General features: G+C 38.7%; 3 long non-coding RNA genes and 1 pseudogene across 4 annotated transcripts in view; 1 reads left to right on the forward strand and 3 right to left on the reverse strand.

Annotated features, from left to right (window-relative positions):
• LOC105721515 (uncharacterized) overlaps positions 1-6,933 on the forward strand; it is a 54,433-nt gene extending 47,500 nt beyond the window's left edge. For both annotated transcript variants that reach the window (XR_010337558.1, XR_010337557.1), the window contains one exon: positions 4,404-6,933. This is a non-coding gene — a long non-coding RNA (uncharacterized LOC105721515). The remainder of the gene's footprint in view (positions 1-4,403) is intronic.
• LOC135269233 (uncharacterized) lies at positions 828-12,761 on the reverse strand. Its single transcript, XR_010337559.1, has 2 exons — positions 2,694-12,761; positions 828-2,602 (listed from the first exon to the last, which is right to left on the reverse strand). It is a non-coding gene; the product is annotated as an uncharacterized LOC135269233 (long non-coding RNA).
• LOC135269332 (U6 spliceosomal RNA) lies at positions 10,152-10,264 on the reverse strand (annotated as a pseudogene).
• A 5,458-nt stretch (positions 12,762-18,219) lies between the features above and the next one.
• LOC135269234 (uncharacterized) lies at positions 18,220-22,680 on the reverse strand. Its single transcript, XR_010337560.1, has 3 exons — positions 22,654-22,680; positions 18,978-19,051; positions 18,220-18,431 (listed from the first exon to the last, which is right to left on the reverse strand). It is a non-coding gene; the product is annotated as an uncharacterized LOC135269234 (long non-coding RNA).
• Positions 22,681-23,430: the final 750 nt, after the last annotated feature.

A 23,430-nucleotide genomic window follows, 5' to 3' on the forward strand; every position in this document is an offset into this window, starting at 1 on the left:
CCCCCACTTTCTGGGTTTAAGCAATTCTCCAGCCTTAGCTTCCTGAGTAGCTGGGACTACAGGTGTACGCCACCACACCCAGCTAATTTTTTTTTGGTATTTTAGTAGAGATGGGGTTTCACCATGTTGGCCAGGATGGTCTTGATCTCTTGACCTCATGATCCACCCAGCTGGGATTACAGGCCTGAGCCACAATGCCCGGCCCAAACTCCTGGTCTTAAGTAATCCTTTCACTTCTGCCTCCCAAATTGTTGAGATAACCAGTGTGCACCATCACACCCAGCACTAATCAATTTACTTAAAAAAATTTCGGCCGGGCGCGGTGGCTCACGCCTGTAATCCCAGCACTTTGGGAGGCCGAGGTGGGTGGATCACGAGGTCAAGAGATCGAGACCATCTTGGTCAACATGGTGAAACCCCGTCTCTACTAAAAATACAAAAAATTAGCTGGGCATAGTGGCACGTGCCTGTAATCCCAGCTACTCAGGAGGCTGAGGCAGGAGAATTGCCTGAATCCAGGAGGCGGAGGTTGCAGTGAGCCAAGATCGCGCCATTGCACTCCAGCCTGGGTAACAAGAGCGAAACTCTGTCTCAAAAAAAAAAAAAAAAAAAAAATTTCAGTTTACCCAGGCTTGGTGGCTAACTCTTATAATCCCAGCACTTTGCAAAACCAAGGTAGGTGGACTGCTTGAGTTTGGAGTTCAAGACGAGCTTGGGCAACATAATGAGAACCTATCTCTACCAAAAAAAAAAAAAATGCAAAAATGAGTTAGTCATTATGGTGTGTGCCTGTAGTCCCAGCTACTTGGTAGGCTTCTGTGGGAGGATTACTTGAGCCTGGGAGGTGGAGGCTGTAGCAAGCCAAGATCATGCCACTGCACTCCTGCCTAGGCAACAGAGCAAGACTCTGTCTCCCCCTAAATTTCAATTTAGTATTTTAAAAGTAATTTGTCTTAAATAAGAGAAGTATGTACTGAAGACCAAAGCATTCCAATAGAGAATGTCATCTACACTTCGTAGATCAGGCTCATCTGTTATCTTCACATGTCCATTGACTTGCTTATCCCAGCATTGCCGCACAAAGGAAACATATTCACAGACAGAATATTAGCATGTGCATATTTCAGTCAGAAACTACCTTAAAAGTACTTAACTCTACTTTGCAATCTCCACCAAAAATAAGAAAGCATTCAAAAAATACACATTGGCAGCCAAGCGCGGCAGCTTACGCCTGTAATCTCAGCACTTTGGGAGGCTGAGGCGGGAGCATCATGAGGTCAAGAGATAAAGACCATTCTGGGCAACATGGTGAAACGCCATCCCCACTAAAAAATACAAAAATTAGCTGGGCATAGTGGTGCACACCTGTAGACCCAGCTACTAGGGAGGCTGAGGCAGAAGAATTGCTTGAACCTGGGAGGCAGAGGTTGCAGTGAACCTAGATCACACCACTGCACTCCAGCCTGGTGCCTGGAGACAGAGCAAGACTCTGTCTCAAAATAGATAGGTATATATATCACATATATATGTATATATATAGTATGTTATATATGTATTATATAACATGTGATATATGTGTTATATGTATTACATTTTATATATTATGTTTTATATATATGTGTGTTTGTGTGTATATATGTGTATATATATATAGGCCAGGTGCATTGGCTCACAGTTGTAATTATCAGCACTTTGGCAGGCCTAGGCGGGTCTACCACCTGGAGTCAGGAGTTTTAGAGTAGCCTAACCAATACGGTGATACTCTGTGTCTACTAAAAATAAATAAATTATCCCTGATTGGTAGTACGCACCTGTAGTCCCAGCTACTTGGGAGGATGAGACAAGAGAATTGCTTAAACCAAGGAGGTGGAGGTTGCAGTTAGCAGAGATTGCACCACTACACTCCAGCCTGGGTGAAAGAGCAAGAGTCCATCTCAAAACGTTATGTATATACGTACATATATAAAATACATATACATATATATACATATATGTAAAATATATACATATATGTAAAATACATATATATACATATATGTAAAATACATATACGTGTATATAATATATACATATATATAAGATATAAATAAGTATATATTACTTGGTGTAATACATAAAATATTTAAAAAATTAAAAATGCTCATATAAATATTTCAGTGTTAAGACATTTATGATAGAAAACTTGGAAATACGTCATATTAAGCATCAATAGAACACCATAGAAGATGCTTCCTTTAGGTAAACAAAGGCTTGGAAAAACCTACTTTTTTTAATAAAATCCTTACTGACAGAAAAACAAAGGTTGAATAGAATGATAATATAGTAATAAAATTTTTATGTTATATTTAAATAAAAGAAAGCAAATGTGTGATCAACTGTGAAACTATGGTATTTATTTTATTATATTTTAAGTTCTGGGGCATATGTGCAGAACATGCAGGTTTGTTACCTAGGTATACATGTGTCATGGTGATTGGTGACATCCATCAGGCCAGGGGCAGTGGATCACACCTTTAATCTTAAGACTTTGGGAGGCCAAGGTGGGTGTATTTCTTGAGCCCTGGAGTTTAAAAACAGCCTGGGAAAAATGGTCAAACCCCATCTGTAGAAAAGACACATAAATTAGCTTTGCATGGTGGTGCATGCCTGTAATCCCAGATACTCAGAAGACTGAGATGGAAGGATCACATTACCCTGGATGGTTAAGGCTGCAGCGAGCTGAAATTGCACTACTGCACTTTAGCACAGGCAACAAAGTGAGAACCTGTCAAGAAAAAGAAAAAAGAAAAGAAGAAAAGGAAAGAAAAGGACAAGAAAGAAAGAAAGAAAGAGAGATAAAGAACTTCAAAAGTGTAGCAAGCTTTCCTTAAAAGGAAAAAAAAAAAAACAACATTTATTTAGGAAGCATCTAAAATGTGCCAGGATTCTATTTCACATTTGTTGTACATAGTGTAATCATAAAAAAAATTATGATGATGGCTTTCTGCCAGTACCAGGGTGTTAAGAGCAAACTGATTAATAGATATGATCCTTTGTTCTCTCCATGCAGGATTTCCTCCTCTTAGACTTTCACATGGCTGGCTCTTTCTCATCCTTTAGTTGGCAGCTTAAATATCATACTCAGAGAGATCTTCTCTGACCACAGATTTCCATTCCTACTCCCATTCCCGTCCTAACTACAAACTTTCTTGGTATCTTCTAACATTTTCTGTTTTCTTTATAGAAAGCATTTATAGTGAGAAGTATTTGTTCTCACTATACATATATATTACAATGAATATGAGCAAGCTGATTTCTTTACAAATTTTTTAATTGCCAGTTCATATTCAGCTTCTCCCTCCAAAAAAACAAAAACACAATCTGAGAAAAGGTCAGCTATCTGTGCATTAATTAATGTTTCTTGATATAATTAAATTATCTGTTTTAGAAATAGATTTTGGTTGTCTCTACCTGTCTAAATATATACAATATTCGATGAAAACTGACCTTTAGCTGCATAACAAATAGTAACAGCCAATATATACCAAAGCCTGATGATAATTTACCCCGACAAATTATCTATCCTGAAGTTGTACTTAAAATTCAACTAATTAATGACATAACTTTTGTTACCTAAACTGGAAGAAACCTGATGACCTAAACAAGGTAGAAACATTCACTGTTTCTTTTCCATATCTATCTCTGGTTAAAAAACTAATCTCTGTCACTTCACATTGGTAGTCTTGAATCCTCAGCATAGAAACTGCATAAGAAAGTCCCATTGCTTTCTTTTGTCCCAAAACAGTACAGGGAATCACCTCCAATATTTGAAATGTGTGAATGCTAAGTGCACAAAAGTCTAATAACAAAGGTGTATGTTCTCTTTGAGAATACTCTTCCCAGAAAGATTAGCACATTAAAAATAACAAAAATTCAATTTTACTGTATATGTTCTACCTTTTTCAGGTCCACATTAACTAGGAAGCCCTTAAATCCTTCACAGGTAGGGCCAGGCACGGAGGCTCACGCCTAAAAATCCCAGCTTTTTGTGAGGCCAAGGTGAGCAGATCACTTGAGGTCAGGAGCTCAAGACCAGCCTGGCCAACATGGTGAAACCCCATCTCCACTAACAATGCAAACATTAGCCAGGCGTGGTGGCAAACACCTGTAATTTCAGCTACTAGGGAGGCTAAGGCAGGAGAATCGCTTGAACCCTGGAGGCGGAGATTGTGGTGAGCTGAGATCATGTCACTACACTCCAGCTTGAGTGACAGAGTGAGACTGCCTCTCCAAAAAAAAACCTTCATAGGCACTCAGGTATCCAAGGAGAGAGACTGCTGGAAAAACAGTCCTGGTAGTCATACGTCTATTCCCCTAAGTACTATCTAAATATCTTTCTTATCTTTCTTCCTATTGGCTTCCAGATTCCACTTGTGCAGGGCTCCATGGCAGTCTCCAATCTTCAATCTTCAATCTATGAAAGCACAGATTCCTGAAAGGATGGCCTCAAATGACCAGGAGTGGCTCTCTACATCCCTGCTCCTGAAAACAAGCTAACTGGACTCTACATCAACTGCTCCAGCACAGACACACTTCCAATTACCCAACTGAACTTCATGACTGATTGGCCAGTCAACCATGCTCCTGACCCTGCCCACATGAACACTGGAAGTCCATCGTCCATCAAAAGAAGCAGAGGTGAGGAGGCACCTGCCCTGGGCTACAGATCTTTGTAGCTCAGCAATCTCCAGCCCCTAGCACTCAAGAAGCTCTAAGCCACCCCTCTGTGAGTCAGAATGGAAGCACGTGATACAACATTGCTATCTGCTCGAGACCCTTCCCAGTGTCTCAAAATGTTTTAGCATCTTTCAGTAAAAATGTTCAAATTTGTCAGTTATTGATAAAAAAAAAAAAGCAACAACCTGTTTAAAGCTCCCTTGAACCCTCTATTTTAATGTCTTTGTAAATTCCCAATATCTTGTGTTCATCTTTGAAATTTATCTTTATTAAACTTGTCATAAACTCCAATATTCTGATCTCTTACTCAAGAATCCGTATTCCTATCCAATCCAGTGTTGTTTCTCTTCAAACTTGACCTTCCCCTGCTCATTCCTTTCTTAGCCACTTCCATGGGGTTTACCAGTTAATTTCATTCTCATTCTATCCACTGGGTGCACCAGACTCATGCCCCCTTTGTATCCTCCTCCTCTTCCTCCTCCTCCTTGTCATTATTATCTGAGATAGAGTCTCGCTCTGTCTACAGGCTAGAGTGCAATGGCACGATCTTGGCTCACTGCAACCTCCACCTCCCTTGTTCAAGCAATTCTCCTGCCTCAGCCTCCAAGGTAGCTGGGACTATAGGCGCCCGCCACGATGCCCAGCTAATCTGTTTTTTATTTTTAGTAGATTGATTTTCAACATCTTCCCCAGGATGGTCTGGATCTCTTGACCCCATAATCCGCCTGTCTCAGCCTCTGAAAGTTCTGGGATTACAGGTGTGAGTCACCACAGCGCAGCTGTAATCCCAGCTATTTGGGAGTCTGAGGCAGGAGAATCGCTAGAACCCAGGCAGCAGAGGTTATAGCGAGCCAAGACTGCGCCACTGCACTCCGGCCTGGGCGAGAGAGCAAGACTCTGTCAACAACAACAAGAAAAATTGCCCATAAAACAAAAACTAAGTACTGGGCTTTAAAATGAGTTTAAATCTCATTTCTGCCACTTATGCCCAAAAAGAAAACTATCCTAATCTATTTGAGTCTCAGGTCCTCTATCTAGAAAAACACTTGACCAGAATGTTTAACACACGTTGAAGTACTAGAGGTTATTTTAATTAGTCCTATGATACCTTAAAATTCTGAAATTCTGCATGCTTTTGATTGTCTAGCATTGCAACTAAGGATGGATCATGCAACAGAAACTAGTACCAAGTTACCGTATCGTATATTATTTGCTGTTAAAATCAATTTTTTAAGCAACACCAAAAATTAAGTTGGGGCTAAAACTTTTGTGCAGAAAAGATTTCATATAGCAGGCAAAAGACTGACATCCGTAGAAAGGCGCACATGCAAGGCTGGCCCCTTGGGGGTGTTTAGGAAATTGAAATTGAGAGGGTTCCCACCATTCTCTGAGAAGAATGGCTCACTGTGTCTGAAGTGTTTACAGAAACAATGTGGTTACTCTGAACAGATGTTTTCATTTTGGGAGTCTGGAATTTGGGTACACATGAGAGAGAATAACCTTCATTTAAAAGTCTTGGGTATTGGCCAGGCATGGTAGCTTACATCTATAATCCAAGCACTTTGGAGGCCAAGGCGGGCGGATCACCTGACGTCCGGAGTTCAAGACCAGGCTGACCAACATGATGAAAACCCGTCCTAAAAAAAAAAAAAAAGAAAAAAAAATCTTGGGTACTGAGTCTCTAATGACATTCTGGTACTGGTAGACATCACTGCACATGTGTTGCCAAGATGTGAGGGTGGAAGAATTAAGCAGTTCCTGGGAACTCCACAGGAGAGAACTCCTGGAAACTTGTGCCTGGTTTCCTCCAGACTTGACTACATGCACCTTTTCCCTCTAATTTTGCCTTTACCCTTTCACTGTAATAAATTAAAGATCTGAGTATGACTATTCTCTGAGTACTGTAAGACCTACTGAATCACCAAACCTGGGGGTGGTCTTGGAAACCCTTGATACAAATGCATCATATAAGATTTTTATTAAGTTTATATGATATACATGACTGTCATCAGATGGTTACTTCACAGACTAACTTTTCCTAATCTGTTTTTCTTTCTTTTTTTTTTCTCCTTGATATTTGACTTGGAGATTCTTATATTTCTGTATCTAATTGAATAAAGCCATAAAAGGAATAAATAAAAATTATTTCAGAAAGTAATGTGAAATAAGCAGCAATCCTAGTTTAACCAGAATAAAAAAAAATCTTGATGATTGACAGTATGTTCTACAATATGAATGTTCCTAAACAAAAAAAAAATGAAAAGGTAGTCAATTTCCTGCAACTCAACTGCGGCTTAATTTCTTTTTATAACTATTGTGCAGGCCAGGTACAGTAGCTCACACCTGTAAAATCCTAGCATTTTGGGACACTGATGAAGAGGGATTACTTGAGCCCAGAAGTTCCAGACTAGCTTGGGTAATATAGTGAGACCTCATCTAAAAAATAAACAAATACATACATACATACATAATGTTAAAAATAGCTAAGCATGGTGGTGTATGCCTGTAGTCCCAGCTGCTTGGGAGGTTGAGGAGAAAGGATCATTTAAGGCCAGGAAGGAAAAGTTGCAGGGAGCCAAGATTGCACCACTACACTCAAGTACTGGCAACAGAGGGAGACACTGTCTCAAAAATAAAGAGATAAGCAAATCAATCAGTAAATAATTGTGTATCCAGCTAGATTTAACCATACATGACTACGGTTCCAGCTACTTAGGAGGATGAGGTAGGAGTACTCATTAAGCCCAGAAGTTCAAGGCTACAGTGAGCTGTAATTGTACCACTGAATAGACACTGTATTCTAGCCTGGGCAACATAGATATACCCAATTTCTTATAATAATAATAGTATTAAGTAAGTAACTTGTGTAACTGGAGAACTCATCATTCAAGTAACTTGTATACCTGGAGAAAAACATATGACCACTGAATAAAGTACAGCAGTCCACTACTGATCATAGAGTTCCTTTTACTTGCTTCCTTTTATTTCTTATAAAACCAGAAACACGGTTTACCCATTAAAGGCAGTTCATCAAAGAAAAGTCAAAAAGTCAGAAGAACTGCATCCAAAGTGTAGGATGTGTTATCTGCTGCTCCCTGCAAACAGTGGATTTGGTCATAAAGAATCATCAGGACTTTTATTAGTGTGTACATAGGCACATGCAAGAGCACATGTATGTTTGTGTATATGTGCATATGCATGTGTGTGTGTGTAAACTATGACAGATAAAACCATTTTGCTTATGTAAGAATATGTAACATAATTTGTACTTCTCACAAAGGAATTGTTTTTCTGTCTTCTACACTCAGTAGGTATCTCCAAAACATAACCTCCTACTTGTATGGGTGCATGCTGGTTCAATTTTACAGCTCTTATTGCCATTTACTTATGGTATGAGAAAGGGATTGTTGAGTTCCCAGTTCTAAAGACAGTTACTTTCTCAGTGACACAAATTAATACATACTACAGTTCACCCTTGAACAGCAAGGGTTCAGTACTGCAGGGGTTTACTTACATGCAGATTTTCTTCTGCCTCTGAAATCCATAGACAGATGAATACCTTTGTGGGGATCCACTTATGTTTTATGAAAAGTGAATATATTTTTTCTGATCATTTTCCTTCCAACAGCTTCATTTCTCTAGCTTTCTTTGTTGTAAAAACACAGTAGATAATAATGCAGCACAAATAAAATAGGTTTTAATGGACTGTTTATGTTACCTGGAAGGCTTCCAGTCAATGGTGAGTTACTAGTAGCTAAGATGGGGAAATCAAAAGTTATACTCAGATTTTCAACTGCACAGCGATTAGAGTCCGTAAGCCCCCACATTATTCATGGGCCATCTATAATTATTTATTTACTAAATACAAACAATTTATTATAAAAATGAAACAGAAGATCCCTATGTATAACAACTTCAATTAGTTATATTGTGACTATAGAGAAAACATACAACATGCTAACTTAACAATCTTTCTTCTTACTTATGCAAAAAAAATTATATAGAATTTTAGGGAATGTAATTAAATAAATTTTTTTTTGAGACAATACTGTTTCAGATTATACAGTAGATACAACTACCTTCTTAAATGATTCTGAATTCCAAACTAAAGAAGTTAAATTTTGAAAATAAATTTACATATATGTACTTGTAATTTACATATATTTTTAAACTGGTCCTTTTCCATTAAAGCTACCTCAATCTTACGCCTTACTGTCCTTTTTATCAAGAGTAGGACCAACAAGATAAATGAGAAATTTACTATCAGAAGTCTTACTTGCATTGAAGTATCTTCTTTTTATGTTCCAAAATTTGGTGTCAAATTCTATGTATAAAAAAGTAATAAATAAATTTGCTGTCTTAATACTGAAATAAAAAATATTTACCAAACATATTAAATACTTAAACAAATAATATAAGTGCTAATACCAGAACTTCAATTTCTGTTCCATACACTTGAAAATTTTAAGCTTTACAAGTTTATTAATCTTTTAATTAAAGAAAAAAGTGAAGTACTCATAAATGGAGGAAGCACAGCTCAGTAAATTAACTATAGTTAGCTGGACATCATGCAAAGTGTCCTTCACTAAGACCAAGTCCTTGCTCTGTAACCAACAGGTATTTTTGTTCAGGCAAGTTGCTTCTCTTAAGCTCCATGATTACTTCTAAAAAATAAGGATTCTGCTACCTTACTTCACTGAGTTGTTAGGAAGATGTAATGAGATTACACACTTAAATGTTCAGAGAAACAATAAAGCAATGGAATAATTTATTCTTGAATTTTATTGCTGAAACTATTTTATAGGCCAAATAAAGCTCAATGTGTGTTTTTCCATAGGTTCTAATATTCAAATGTTGCAGTTTTAATCAAATGTTGTTACTGCTAATTTTGTTTGTTAGTTGTATTTATTGTGGTTTGTAATTCAGGGCATTTTAGCTAATTCATAACTTATAACTAAATTTATATATAATGTATTATTATCTCATTAAAATAGAAAACATGATTGTTCCTCATTACTGAGCTCATCACACCAAGAGCAGAAAAATTAACAGATATCAAAACCTGGCTTGGACAACCACCCCTCCTTCTCTACCTCCTCAAACTCTGAGCCAGCACATCTGTGCCAGGATGCTGGATTTCCACAGTCCTCTCCAACTAACGTACAAGAAAAAAACCCTGCTTTTATTGTTTTTCAGGTTTATGATGGAAATGCAAGTGGACATTTTTCCATTTCCAAGACATGTACTAACAACATATTTGCATGTAACACCCCATATGTTACTCAGCTCTGTTCTCATTTCATAGATCAGCATACATCAACAATTTTATAGTGATAGTCACAATTTTAATATCAGGTATCTCCTGTTTTGCTTTGATTCACACTGCTTCCTTAGAGGTGGTCAACAAACAGTCACGTGACCTTCCAGGGGCAATGCAAAATATGGAATGCTGTATGAATTTGTGTGCCATCCTTAGGCAGCAGCCATGCTTATGCTCATCTGCTCTCTATTGACCTAATTTTAAAGTATGTGCTGGTGAAGCAAGTACAAAGCCCTGTTTTATACATGGATACTCATGAGTCATAGATGAAGCTTAGCTCTGTTCAATCCAACTCACCTACTTGAGATTCAGAGAATTTTATCTAGTGGCTTCCTGTGAGGTGGAACTTTAAAATATATTGAAAACTTGAGGTAGATATGCAAGTAGCCTCGGAGATTTTTATTATTGTAGAAATGGATTACTTCAGGGGCCAACTGCAAGTTGGTTCCCACTGCTCTGTGGAAAGATAACATGGAACTTCCTGCTATCTAACCAAAGCTGCTGCACAGGATATAAAAAAGCCTAAAGATAAAATCTGATAGCAAAAGGGAAAGGGAATTTCATCTCTTCCTGCAACATTATTTGAGCATCTCTGACTGGTGGGAACGATGTCAACTAATATTTGTTAGAGAAAAGACCAACAAGGGTCTCAGAGGGTAACTGACCGTGAAGGCCTAGGCCAAGTCTAGCTAAGACTGGGCTCCAAATCATGTTTTTAGTGTAGGGGAAGCATCAATTTGCTATTTATGGGGGTAAAGCTAGGAGGCCTTGCTCCCAGAGCAGGGTGCTGGGAAGTACATAAACTAATAAACACCATAGCTTAGATCTCTATGTATGAATCACCATGAAAACTGAGGGTCTGAATCAGTGAATGCATCCTGGTGGCAAAGGTCAATCATTATCAGATTGCAGGACCAGTTACATGGCAACAATAAAGCAAGTGAATCCATGGAAACAACAGAATAATTAGAATGGCCTTTTTTCTCCCTTCTGACTTGTAAAGAAAGATTGCCTTCCTTTGACTCAGAAAACACCCTAGCTTCTTAGAAAATTCAAAGAAGGAAGACACAGGAGATAGCCCCAGGGGACACTACAAGATTTTCTGCTAAATTGAACATTTCAAGACTCAATAACTCATTAGAAAAGTCAGGCCAGGCATGGTGGCTAGCACTTTGAGAGGCTGAGGCAGGAGGGTTACTTATGCTCAGGAGTTCAAGACCAGCCTAGGCAACATAGTGAGACCTTGCCACTATTAAAAAAATAAAGAAAAGAAAAAGAAATGAAAGAAAAAGAAGTCAAAGCTGTGGCTCTATTTTTATCTGATGCATGGGGATTATACTTAGAATAAAATGAAGCACATTGAGATCCCTAGGGATAAAGGTCTTAAAAGTCCTGAAAGAATCTTGCATTCTACTTCTAACTAATCTAGACTTCTGCTGGATTTCTAGCTAAAAGGTGGACTAACTCTTGCTATTTCAAACTACCTGAACCAAACTATCAACTCTCACCTAATGTATAAGATTCAAGGTTGCAATTATTTTAAACATCAATTTAATATTTACTGGCCTTTTAATACAAACACCTTGTCAAATCACGACAAACAGCATAACCTTCTGCATCTCATACACACACAGTTGAGTGAAGACATTAATATTTTGCTGAAGAAAAATACTGACAATACCTGATGAGCCATACTATACAGGAAGCATGAGGACTGTTCTAAAATAACAATGAAATAACTCTATTCAAGAACTTTAATAAAGTCATTACTAAACAGCTAGTTTCATATACTTTATCGATTTAACATCCTGCCTCTCAATGTAGACATAATAACCGTTTACATGTACTCGCTTGTGTCTGTAAGCATCTTGGGTGCTCAAGTGTTCATGTATGTAAATTATCATCGAGGCTAAAAGTAAGGGACAAGAAGGAAGTCTCTTGTTCCACTTGGGTGTGACATAATACAAGTTGCTAACTTACAGTCCCTTGATGGCCAAGAAACTGTGCTGAGGTCATTGATCTAAAGCAGGCAAAGATTTAAATGAACATTTCCCCATTGCTTTCCTTGTCTCATATATTGTAATTCATATCAGCTAGGGGTCAGATAAGAGCTATCTACAGCCTCAAAAAAATAAACAATAATGGTAATAATGGCTATACTAGTAGTCATAAACTGAAAGTCCACACTTCAAAAATTAATAAAACTAATACAAGAACCTTTAGCTAATATAAGATTACAAGACCAAAATCATCAGATTACAAATAACAAACACTGTATATTATAAGAGAAAATGGATCCTACTCTATGTTCTTTATGTTGCTTAGTCCACACATTCGCTTTTCTACCTGATTATTTGTGTTGATATTTTTCACTATATGCCGATAATTATGTTAATCTTATTAATATTTCTGACTTGAGACTCCACTCTGGAACACTCAGGTTTTTATTTTAAACAAGAACTACTGTACTGTCTCAGCCTATCAACAGCATGTACATTTGCTTGGTTTTTCACTAACAATTCCACCGTTTGCTGTCTCTTGCAAATTATAGCAAATAAAAGTGGTGTGTTTCCATCCTATAAAACAGCCAAAAAAATAATAATTCACAAAATTACACATTTCTCAAGTGAACTAAAAATGTTCTCTAAGATGTTTGAACTTCAACATACAATATACAAAGGAAGTAAATGAAAACCAGTCCCTTCCTTCTCACTCCTCCGGGCTTTCTGATGTGCTGCTCTCTGCCTTGCAAACACCCCTCCCCTTCCTCCCCCACACAGCACTTAGCATGGCGTGTTGTAATCACTTCATTGTTTCCCACTGAAACCAAGAGCTTCTTGAGGGTAAGGCCTGTATCTTTTATCTCTATAGCCCCTAAAACCTAAAACTTAGTAGGAAATACTTTAAGTTTTTTACATAAATTAGTGATCTAAATTATTACCTCTAGAGCAGTGTTTCTTACACTATATTCCAAAGAATATTTGCTTATTGGACCCTAAGAGAGACTCCATGACAATCTGCTTATGAGAAGTATTACAAAACAGTATTTTATATAAAATAATCAACAAATTTACCTAATATTCATTTGACAATACTTTTTGTGGCAAATATTAACATTTAAGGAATTAAGAGTTTCAGAGATCCAGTTTCCAGAGCTTCCCAATACAGCTGGAGGTTTCCTCTGGGTGATACAAGCTTGCTTCATTTACTTCTATCAATGATGTTAGGATCCCAGATGGCAATGTCAGGCACTGCTGCTCCAAATGGGTCACTAAGGAAATGAGCTCTAAATTAAGAGTGATTGGCTTCCAATGCACATATTTTCCATATTACTAAATAGTCCATGGGTTTCTTTTAATGCAAGAGAACAGATTTTTATCATAACTGTTATAAAGCTCAGTATGTTCTCTGTGAGAGAGAGAGGTTTAAAAAACTTAAAAATAAATATTAAAAAACCAAAGCTCAGTAAGAAATTCTATTCTCAATTGTAATGGTAATGCTGGGAACCTAATGCAACTCTACTTTTTAAATCCATTTGTATTGGTTTGCATTTAAGTGACTATTCAAAATTATTTTTAATTTTAGGCTAAATATAAACCAAATACAAATATAATGGCTTATCAATAAAAGTTCTCATACTGATCCATATGGGTATTTCTAGCACAATGAAAGTCAGTAAGTCACTTGCATTTTAAGGAAGATTGCTGAGGAGAAAGATGTAATGTCTGCAATATTCATGAACTATCCAGCTATAACCAGGAATAACCTAAAACAACTTCCAGGCGCTCATATGGGAAGATGATTATTTGTGGTATAAAGAGTTTTAAACTAAATTCTAAAATTCAACCCCATAACTGAGGGAGTTATATAATCTATAGACTATATATTATAAACAAATATGCACTGACTTAAAAGCCTTGAAATCTTTATCAAAAATATCCTGTAACATAAGAGTTGTAAACTCAAAATACTTACAAGGACAAAGGAAGGTTATCTGAGTACGGAAAGTACTGATGTGGCACAGTCGCAAACTGGAGAATATGTGCCTTTTATAAAGAAGCGTCCTCTGCACAGCAGGCCAACAGTGATGGAAACCCAGGGGACACCATATTTCATTTTTTAGGACAAGTCTGAAGTCCAGATTTCTGCATAAGTCTTCTACATTTTACATGTTGACTCAATTTATAGAGGCAAACAAATCTGTGCACATTTAGAATATAGCCCTTTTGTTTTTATATTTGCTATGAATGTGTAACTAAATGGTTATGTATAACATATTTTCTTTCTCTAATATCATGTTTTACCAAAAAACCAGGCCCTCATATATAATGAAAATTGCTATTATCACTCATAATACCCACATCAAGAATTTTTCCAACACGTATTCATTTACAATCTATTTGTATATAATTTTCCCAGATTGTTAGCCAAATATATAGTTTATATGACTGCCACAACTAAATTATTATAACTTCTATGGAAATTCTTTTAATCAAAAGAATTTTGATTTATATCAAATTTATATCAACTTCATGGATTTCAGTGTGTAAAGCTGACATCCTGGTTATGCTAAAGATCTATAAACTTACCAGACACACGAAGACAGTTCATAATACAACATCAACTAAAAAGATACTTAGGATTGGCTATTATTTTAATTCAGAAAACCCAACTTGTAATGAACATTTGTTGACAGATAATCACCTGTATGGTGACAAAGGGAAAGGAACTCATTAAAGAGTCAGCCTCTACTTATTGAAAGATTACCCATAAGTAAATTTTTATAGACTCTCTGAATGGCAGTGAATGATTAATGGTGGGGAAAAAAAGGTGTTATTCTGTAAGCTGGGAGATACTGCCAATAATTTTCCCTTTCGCTTCCCAGTCACAGACATAGAGAAAGACAGGTAAGTCAGGCTGATCTTTTTTTAAATTCCATTTTAGGTTTTGGGATACATGTGAAGAACATGCAAGATTGTTGCCTAGGTACAGTCAGGCTAATCTTATTGAAAAGGAGAACTCTGAAGAAAGTAGCACCTAGCAAACGCCAACTCTTCTAGAGATGTTTGACATTTCTTGAGATACTGAAATGTACATATTGCACTTATCTATTCTGGGTTCTTAAACAGGAGTGTATCCAAACCTAGAGGTTTTGTTTGTTGGTTTTTTGCTGTTATTGTGGTTACAGATAGGAGTCTCACTATGTTGCTCAAGCTGGACTCAAACTCAGGCTCAAGCTGGGACTAAAGGGACATGTCACTGTGCCCAGCTTCCAGAAAACATTTTTAAACATACACATTCAGGCCTTATTAGATCTATTATATCAAAAGCTTCAGGGAAAAGCCTAAAATTTTAGATTTTTAACAAAATTTGCTCAAGTCACTATAATGCACAATTCTGAGACTTAGTGCCGCAGGCAATCACTTCAGTCTCATCCCTCACCCACACGGCTAACTCCCTTTATCAATTGTAGATGTGGCCTAAAAAAAGAAGAAAAATGAAGAAGAGATAGAGTCATTTATTAAACCTACATTTAATTTTCATGGGTATGAGTAGATCAGGGACATATAAACTCAAAATCCACTTAATTTTGTTACCAGTAAGCTCCTTATCTCCCACCTTTCCATCCAGACATTCTAGACTTGAGAGGAAAGTTTAGACTCTTAGATCTAAGTGGCTCTTTCTGCCTGGATGGGTAGTAAGTCCGTTAATAATTTGTTTCATCTTCTGTTGAAGTGTTTCTCATTTTGTCATATGTTCACTGCCAATATGGTTTCCTCAGAGTCCTCCTAAAATTAATCTCTGGGCAAGTTTCAACTCACTCTCTTTTTCAAACCAAGATTTATTAGCCCCAAAGCTAAAGACCACCTTGTCTCAACACATAAACTGGAAGAACAACAAACTAAAAACACTCTTCTTGGTATTTTCCCTTATTACCTAATTTCCAAGTGACCTGCGTACTCCTGATGGCTCTCCTTTTCCCTTCTCATTTTTCCCTCTTAGGCCTCGCCCCTAAGAGAGGATACATCAGTTTTTTAGAAAACTATCAGGAGGGCCAGGCGCGGTGGCTCACGCCTGTAATCCCAGCACTTTGGGAGGCCAAGGCGGATGGATCACGAGGTCAAGAGATCGAGACCATCCTGGTCAATATGGTGAAACCCCATCTCTACTAAAAAAATACAAAAAATTAGCTGGGCACGGTGGCGCGTGCCTGTAATCCCAGCTACTCGGGAGGCTGAGGCAGGAGAATTGCCTGAACCCAGGAGGCAGAGGTTGCGGTGAGCCGAGATCGCACCATTGCACTCCAGCCTGGGTAACAAGAGCGAAACTCCGTCTCAAAAAAAAAAAAAAAAAACTGTCAGCAGCAGCAAGATGTCCATTTATTCTAAGTTGCTTTAGTTTTGAGTTTTAAGATAAAGCCTATTTTCAGGGCATATTTTCTTTCCTGCATTGTTTTACATTAATTAGGGGGGAAAAAACCCTGCATTTAAAAAAATTGGAAAGGTTTTAACTTTAAGTAAATTCACAAATATTTTCCAAAGTGTATTTTTAAAAGTTGTGCCTTTTAATACTTCTTTCAAAGTATCATTATTTAAAATACAATTTTAGATAATTAAGTTATTTCAAAATAACTTAATTCACTTGCATTCATCGAATGTTTGAGCTTCCAAATATAAAAAAACTGACCCTTACCTATGTCAAGGTTAAAACAAATATTTTGAAAAGAAAGTTGAGGGCCGGGCACGGTGGCTCACGCCTGTAATCCCAGCACTTTGGGAGGCCGAGGCGGGTGGATCACGAGGTCAAGAGATCGAGACCATCCTGGTCAACATGGTGAAACCCTGTCTCTACTAAAAATACAAAAAATTAGCTGGGCATAGTGGCGTGTGCCTGTAATCCCAGCTACTCAGGAGGCTGAGGCAGGAGAATTGCCTGAACCCAGGAGGCAGAAGTTGCGGTGAGCCGAGATCGCGCCATTGCACTCCAGCCTGGGTAACAAGAGCGAAACTCCATCTCAAAAAAAAAAAAAAGAAAGTTGATCTACACCTTGTCCATTGCTTGAATGTTTGCATCACGAGAAAGCAGTTTTTCTGCCAGTAACTTAATCTCATTATACCCAGCATAATGGAGAGCAATGATGTCATCAATATCCTTAAGATGCGGGTTGGTGCCATGTTTCAGCAGAATGATGGCACAAGTGTCTTCCTGGAAATGTACAGCCTGTCCATATTAGATCAAGAAATAGATTGTAAATTCTAAGAATTCAAAATACACATTCCACAGGTTTCACCAACTAGTTATATTTTAAATAAGATACATTTATTTTAATTATATATGTATATATAAATCAAACCCATGTCACGCTGAAAAGTTGGCTACTATATACCTGTATTAAAGGTGTTCTGTTTTGTCACAAATGTCAACCTGGCATTTTCTGTTCACCAGGAGAGTGACCACTTCCACACAGCCACTGGCACAGGCCAAATGCAGAGCAGTAGTACAACTGTAAGAGGGCCTTTTAGGAAACTGTAGTGCAATACTCAAAACATAACAGTCATTCACGGAATTGTAAACACTGAACAGCATGATTTTCCTCTTCCTTATTTTTCTTGAAGAAAGTACAATACTTATTAGCTCTTATTCCTCACTACCTTAATGAAAACAGCAGCCTATTTGAATAGAAAGAGCTCAGTCTTTGGATTCAGTTCAACTAGAGTTTCACTCCTATTTTAAACTCTGTAATTTACCAGCTATTAGCCTTTCTGTGTCTCAACTTCCTAATTAATAAAAACAACAATAATAGCTATCTCATAGGACATCATGATGCTTAAATGAGAATCTATGTAAACTATTTAAATAGTTCCTACAGCAACAACTCAAAATTGTTAGATTTTTGTTTTTGGAGAGAAGGTCTCACTCTTTTGCCCAGGCTGGAGTGCAATGGTGTAATCGTACCTCACTGTAGCATGGAACTCCTGGGCTCAAGCTATCCTCCATCCCCAGCCTCCTGAGTAGCCAGGACTACAGATGTGCACCAGCATGCCCAGCTACTAATTTAAAATTTTGGAGAGAGACCCAAGATGGCTGACCACTAGCAGCTCGGGATAGTAGCTCCTAGTGAAAGTGCAGAGAACGAGAGGATGCCACACTTTCAGACGAATTTTTGTTGCTCACGGACCAGGAGATTCCAGCGGAGGAGCCCCACGGGTCGCTAGTATAACTCTTGTGGCTGGCGCGGTGGTTCTTGGTGCAGAGTGAGCGGGACTGGGTCCCCTTTTGGCCGATTCCCGGGCAGAAAAGCACCATCAATCTTGACGCCGCTGTTTTGGCCGGCGCAGTGGATTGCTCAGATTTCGGCACTGGGAATCAACAAGTTGGACGTCCACTCAGAAACCTAATTTGAAAGTCAGAAATCACAAAGACGACAGGCGGATAAATTTACAATGATGGGAAGAAACCAGCGTAAAAAGCCTGAGAATACCCAAAATCAGAATGCCTCTCCCTCTGCAGGTGATCACAGTTCCTCATCAGCAACAGAGCAAGCCCTGATGGAGAACGAGTGCGTTCCATTAACAGAAGTAGGCTTCAGAAGGTATAAGAAACTTCTGTGAATTAAAAGAACTTGTTCTAACCCAATGCAAAGAAACTAAGAACTTTGAAAAAAGGTTTGACGAAATGCTAACGAGAATAGACAATTTGGAGAGGAATGTAAGTGAATTAATGGAGCTGAAAAACACAACACGAGAACTTCGTGAAGAATGCACAAGTTTTAACAGTCGAATTGATCAAGCAGAAGAAAGGATATCAGAGTTCGAAGACCAACTTAACGAAATAAAACGAGAAGTCAAGATTAGAGAAAAAAGGATAAAAAAGAATGAGCAAAGTCTCCACGAAATATGGGACTATGTGAAAAGACCTAATCTATGTTTGATAGGTGTACCTGAATGTGACGAAGAGAATGAATCCAAGTTGGAAAATACTCTTCAGGAGATTATTCAGGAAAATTTTCCCAACCTAGTAAGACAGGACAATATTCAACTCCAGGTAATACAGAGAACACCACAAAGATATACCTCAAGAAGACCAACCCCAAGGCACATAATCGTCAGATTCATTAGGGTTGAAACGAAGGAGAAAATACTAAGAGCAGCTAGAGAGAAAGGTCAGGTTACCCACAAAGGGAAGCCTATCAGACTTACAGCAGATCTCTCAACAGAAACCCTACAAGCCAGAAAAGAGTGGGGGCCAATATTCAACATCCTTAAAGAAAAGAACTTCCAACCCAGAATTTCATATCCAGCCAAACTGAGCTTCAAAAGTGAAGGAAAAATAAAATCTTTTGCAAACAAGCAAGTACTTAGAGATTTTACCATCACCAGGCCTGCTTTGCAGAAGCTTCTGAAAGAAGCACTACACATATAAACGAACAACCAGTATCAGCCTTTCCAAAAATATATCCAGCTAGCATCAAATGGCAGTATTAAACTCATATATATTAACTGGATAAAAAGCCAAAACCCATCAGTACGCTGTATCCAGACCCATCTCACATGCAACGATACACAAAGACTCAATGGGACAGAGGAAGATTTACCAACCAAACGGAGAGCAAACATAAATAAACAAATAAAAAGCAGGAGTTGCAATTCTCACCTCTGATAAAATAAACCTTAAAGCAACAAAGATCAAAGGAGGCAGAGAAGGACATTACATAATAGTAAAAGGATCAATGCAACAAGAGGAGCTAACGATCCTATATATACACGCACCCAATACAGGAGCACCCAGATACATAAGACAAGTTCTTAATGACTTATAAAGAGACTTAGCCTCCCACACAATAGTGGGAGACTGTAACATCACATTGTCAATATTAGACTGATCAACGAGATAGAAAATTAACAAGGATATCCAGGACTTGAACTCAGACCCAGAACAAGTAAACTTAATAAACATTTATAGAACTCTCCACTTCAAATATACAAAACATACAGTCTTATCAGTACCATATCACACCTATTCCAAAAGTGACTATATAATTGGAAGTAAATCACTCCTCAATAATTGCATAGCATTTCATAGGTTTAAATGAAATATTGGTTGGCTGCTTGTTTGTTATTTTCTTCCCTTATTCCTTCCTGTCTCCATTGTTAAGCACAATTATTGGCATGAAAGAGGTTTTCAATTCCCATTTTTAGACTGCATTCTAGCCTGGGCAATAAAGCAATATTCCCGTTCTCTCTCCCTCTTTCTCTTCCCTTTTCTTCCTCTTCTTCATTCTTTTTTTTTCTTTTTTCTCTCTTCCTTTTTCTTTTTTTTTTTTTGAGACGGAGTTTCGCTCTTGTTACCCAGGCTGGAGTGCAATGGCGCGATCTTGGCTCACTGCAACCTCCGCCTCCTGGGTTCAGGCAATTCTCCTGTCTCAGCCTCCTGAGTAGCTGGGATTACAGGCACACGCCACCATGCCCAGCTAATTTTTTGTATTTTTAGTAGAAACGGGGTTTCACCATGTTGACCAGGATGGTCTCGATCTCTTGACCTCGTGATCCACCCGCCTCGGCCTCCCAAAGTGCTGGGATTACAGGCGTGAGCCACCGCGCCCCGCCTCTTCCTTTTTCTTAAAAAAAAAGAATATGTAACTCTAAGTACATTAAGCTCACACTTGATTCTCTCCAGCCATTCTTCTGTTCAACCTCAATCTTTCCCTATTAAAAATTTACTTTCAGAAAAAAAATAAAAAATAAAATTTTATGTAGAATAAGAATCTCATTTTGTTGTTCAGGCTGGTCTCAAACTCCTGGCATCAAGCGATCCTCCCACCTCAGCCTCCCAGAGTTCTCGGATTATTTCTATTATTACTACTCAACAAAAAAATTTTAATTAAGTAAAATAATACAATTAAACCTACTTTGTAGGATGACTTAAAGATGGTCACATTTTAACACCTCTGATATTTGAATGTCACTTATAATTCAAGATTTATTACAACTATAATTGGAAGCATTTTAAAAATTATTTAATTGACATATGTAATATTGGGGCATCACACAATCCATGAGTCCTTACATTAAGTAGCACTTGGTATACTCAGCAGGCCTAGGGCAGTTGTAGGGATATAAGTGGCACTTAAATACATTTCAGTTCTTAAAGTAGTATGCGAAAGAACACTGAAATAACAGTAACACGTTTTTTAAACAAACTAATTCTTTGATTTTTCAAACAACTTGAAGCCAAAGAAAACCCATGATTCAAATGAATAGGTATGGGTCATTTTATTCAAAACTTACATTTAGAGAATATATGCTAATCAGACTTTCCAATGATTAATATTAGTGTTTAAGACTGATAAACTTTTGAAAGGGCAGTTAAAGGTTATCTTCTACTATTTTCTAACTTCAGAAATTCTTTTGTTTGAAAGATAGGAGATAAAGTTTAAATTCATTTTTAGTTTCCTAAGTCAACCTTCAGAATGCCTGCCGCTGCATTCTTAGGAAGGCCTTTGTCAACAAAATACACCTGTAAAATAAGCATTTGTGTTTCCTTCTGATACTTTTCTCACTTGCATATGTAAAAGTTTCAATCTGTGTTCCATCAGTCACTCATGTTTGTGATATAAAATTTCATTAGTTTTCTTCAAAGAGCAGATATTTTTTCATTAATAATTCATCCTTTTCTATTCATATCTGTGAACATTATCAATCCTTACATATATCTTATATCATTTCAGTGTTTCTACATTTCCTGTTCAGTTCCATGCATTTATCTGTATTTTCAGCTGTGAGTAAACAATTAATTATAGAAGTTAATAGCACATTTTAATATCTAGAGAAGCCAGTGTTTTTTCAGTCCATTATAAAATTATTTAAAATATCGTCACAATAGTAAAAGACAGCAGGTGTCGTGCAAAAATGTTAAAGCCTTGATATTTTCATTCGGTTTACATAAAATTGATACACACAGAAAGAGCTCACATTTTGAGAAAAATGTGTCTTCTCATTCAAGAACACAAAACCCACCTCCCACTTCCAAGTTTCCCTCTAAACCCTTCAGTAAAGAACCGATCTATGTAAAACGGGCAGTTTTATCTGCGAAATTTTCGCCTACTGAAAATGACTTCCCGGCATTTTTGATAGGGGAGAGTTCGCTCAGTAGGGACCTCCTGTAATGTATAAAACACCATGTTTTAAACGTGAATGTTAAAAATAACAGCACTATATACCTAACTTTGTGAGTTAAATCACTCACATTCTCCACCAAGTGCCCCAGCTGGGGAATTAGGTGGGATAAAGCAGCTGAGGCTCATTTGGCTCCGCTGCTCTGAGGGTGCCCGGCGCCCTCCAAGGCCCCGTCCCGGGGGGAAGCCGGGCCTAGGGAACCCTCCCACCCCGGGCTGAACCCCGCTAACTGTGCGGCTTGTCCCGGGCGTCCAGGTCTCCGCTCCTGCGCGCCAGGCAGCTCCACTTCCACGGCGTCGCCCCTGACAGCCGCCCTGTGGATCCTCCGCGGTTCCGCGTCCCGGATTCGGTGCCCGGAAGCGGTGTAGACGGGGTCTATGGAGCTCAGGACCTGAGGTTCTGCTCTGCCTTGGCCCCTGGCTCCGAAGCGGAGGAACTTACTCAAGACGGTGGCTTCTCAGCTCCCCAACAACCAGCTCCTGAGCCGCGGCTCCTCCCACCCCCACCCGGCACCAACCCCCAATCTGCGACCCCAAATCTGCTTTCTAGTCCAGGATCCGCGATTCAGCTGGGTCCACCGCAGCCTCCGACCTCTCAGTCCCAGCGCGCCTGCGCCACGATGGCCTCCCGGCTCCCGGAAGCCACTCCCAGGCGCGTGCAGGCAGGTGGGGCTACAGCTTGGGGCAAGACTTCGCTGGGCTCCGGGTTCTCCTCGGCTCATCCGGGCTGCTGGAGGACCACAGGCGTCACTTGAGATCAGGGGTTCAAGACAAACTTGGCCAACTCGGTGAAACCCCACTTCTACTAAAAATACAAAAATTAGCCAAGTGTGGTGCTGCGTGCCTGTAGTCCTAGCTACTTGAGAGGCTGAGACAGGAGAATTGCTTGAACCTGGGAGGCAGAGGTTGCAGTGAGCCAAGTTCGTGCCACTGCACTCCAGCCTGGGTGACAGAGCGAGACTCTGTCTCAAAAAAAAAAGAGCCTACTGCAAGAGGTCGTACGCCTGTCGTCCCAGCTACTCGGGAGGCTGAGGCAGGAGAATCCCTTGAACCCGGGAGGCGGGAGGTGCAGACAGCCTGGGTACTGCATCGCGCCACTGCATTCTAGCCTGGATTACAAAGGTGAAAGTCTAAAAAAAAATACAAGTTACGGCCAGGCGCGGTAGCTCACGCCTGTAATCCCAGCACTGTGGGAGGCCGAGGCAGGGGGAATCACTTG

Source organism: Aotus nancymaae, unplaced genomic scaffold (genome assembly GCF_030222135.1).
Source record: "Aotus nancymaae isolate 86718 unplaced genomic scaffold, 86718_ANA_hifiasm-v0.15.2.pri h1tg000051l, whole genome shotgun sequence".
Lineage (NCBI taxonomy): Eukaryota > Metazoa > Chordata > Mammalia > Primates > Aotidae > Aotus > Aotus nancymaae.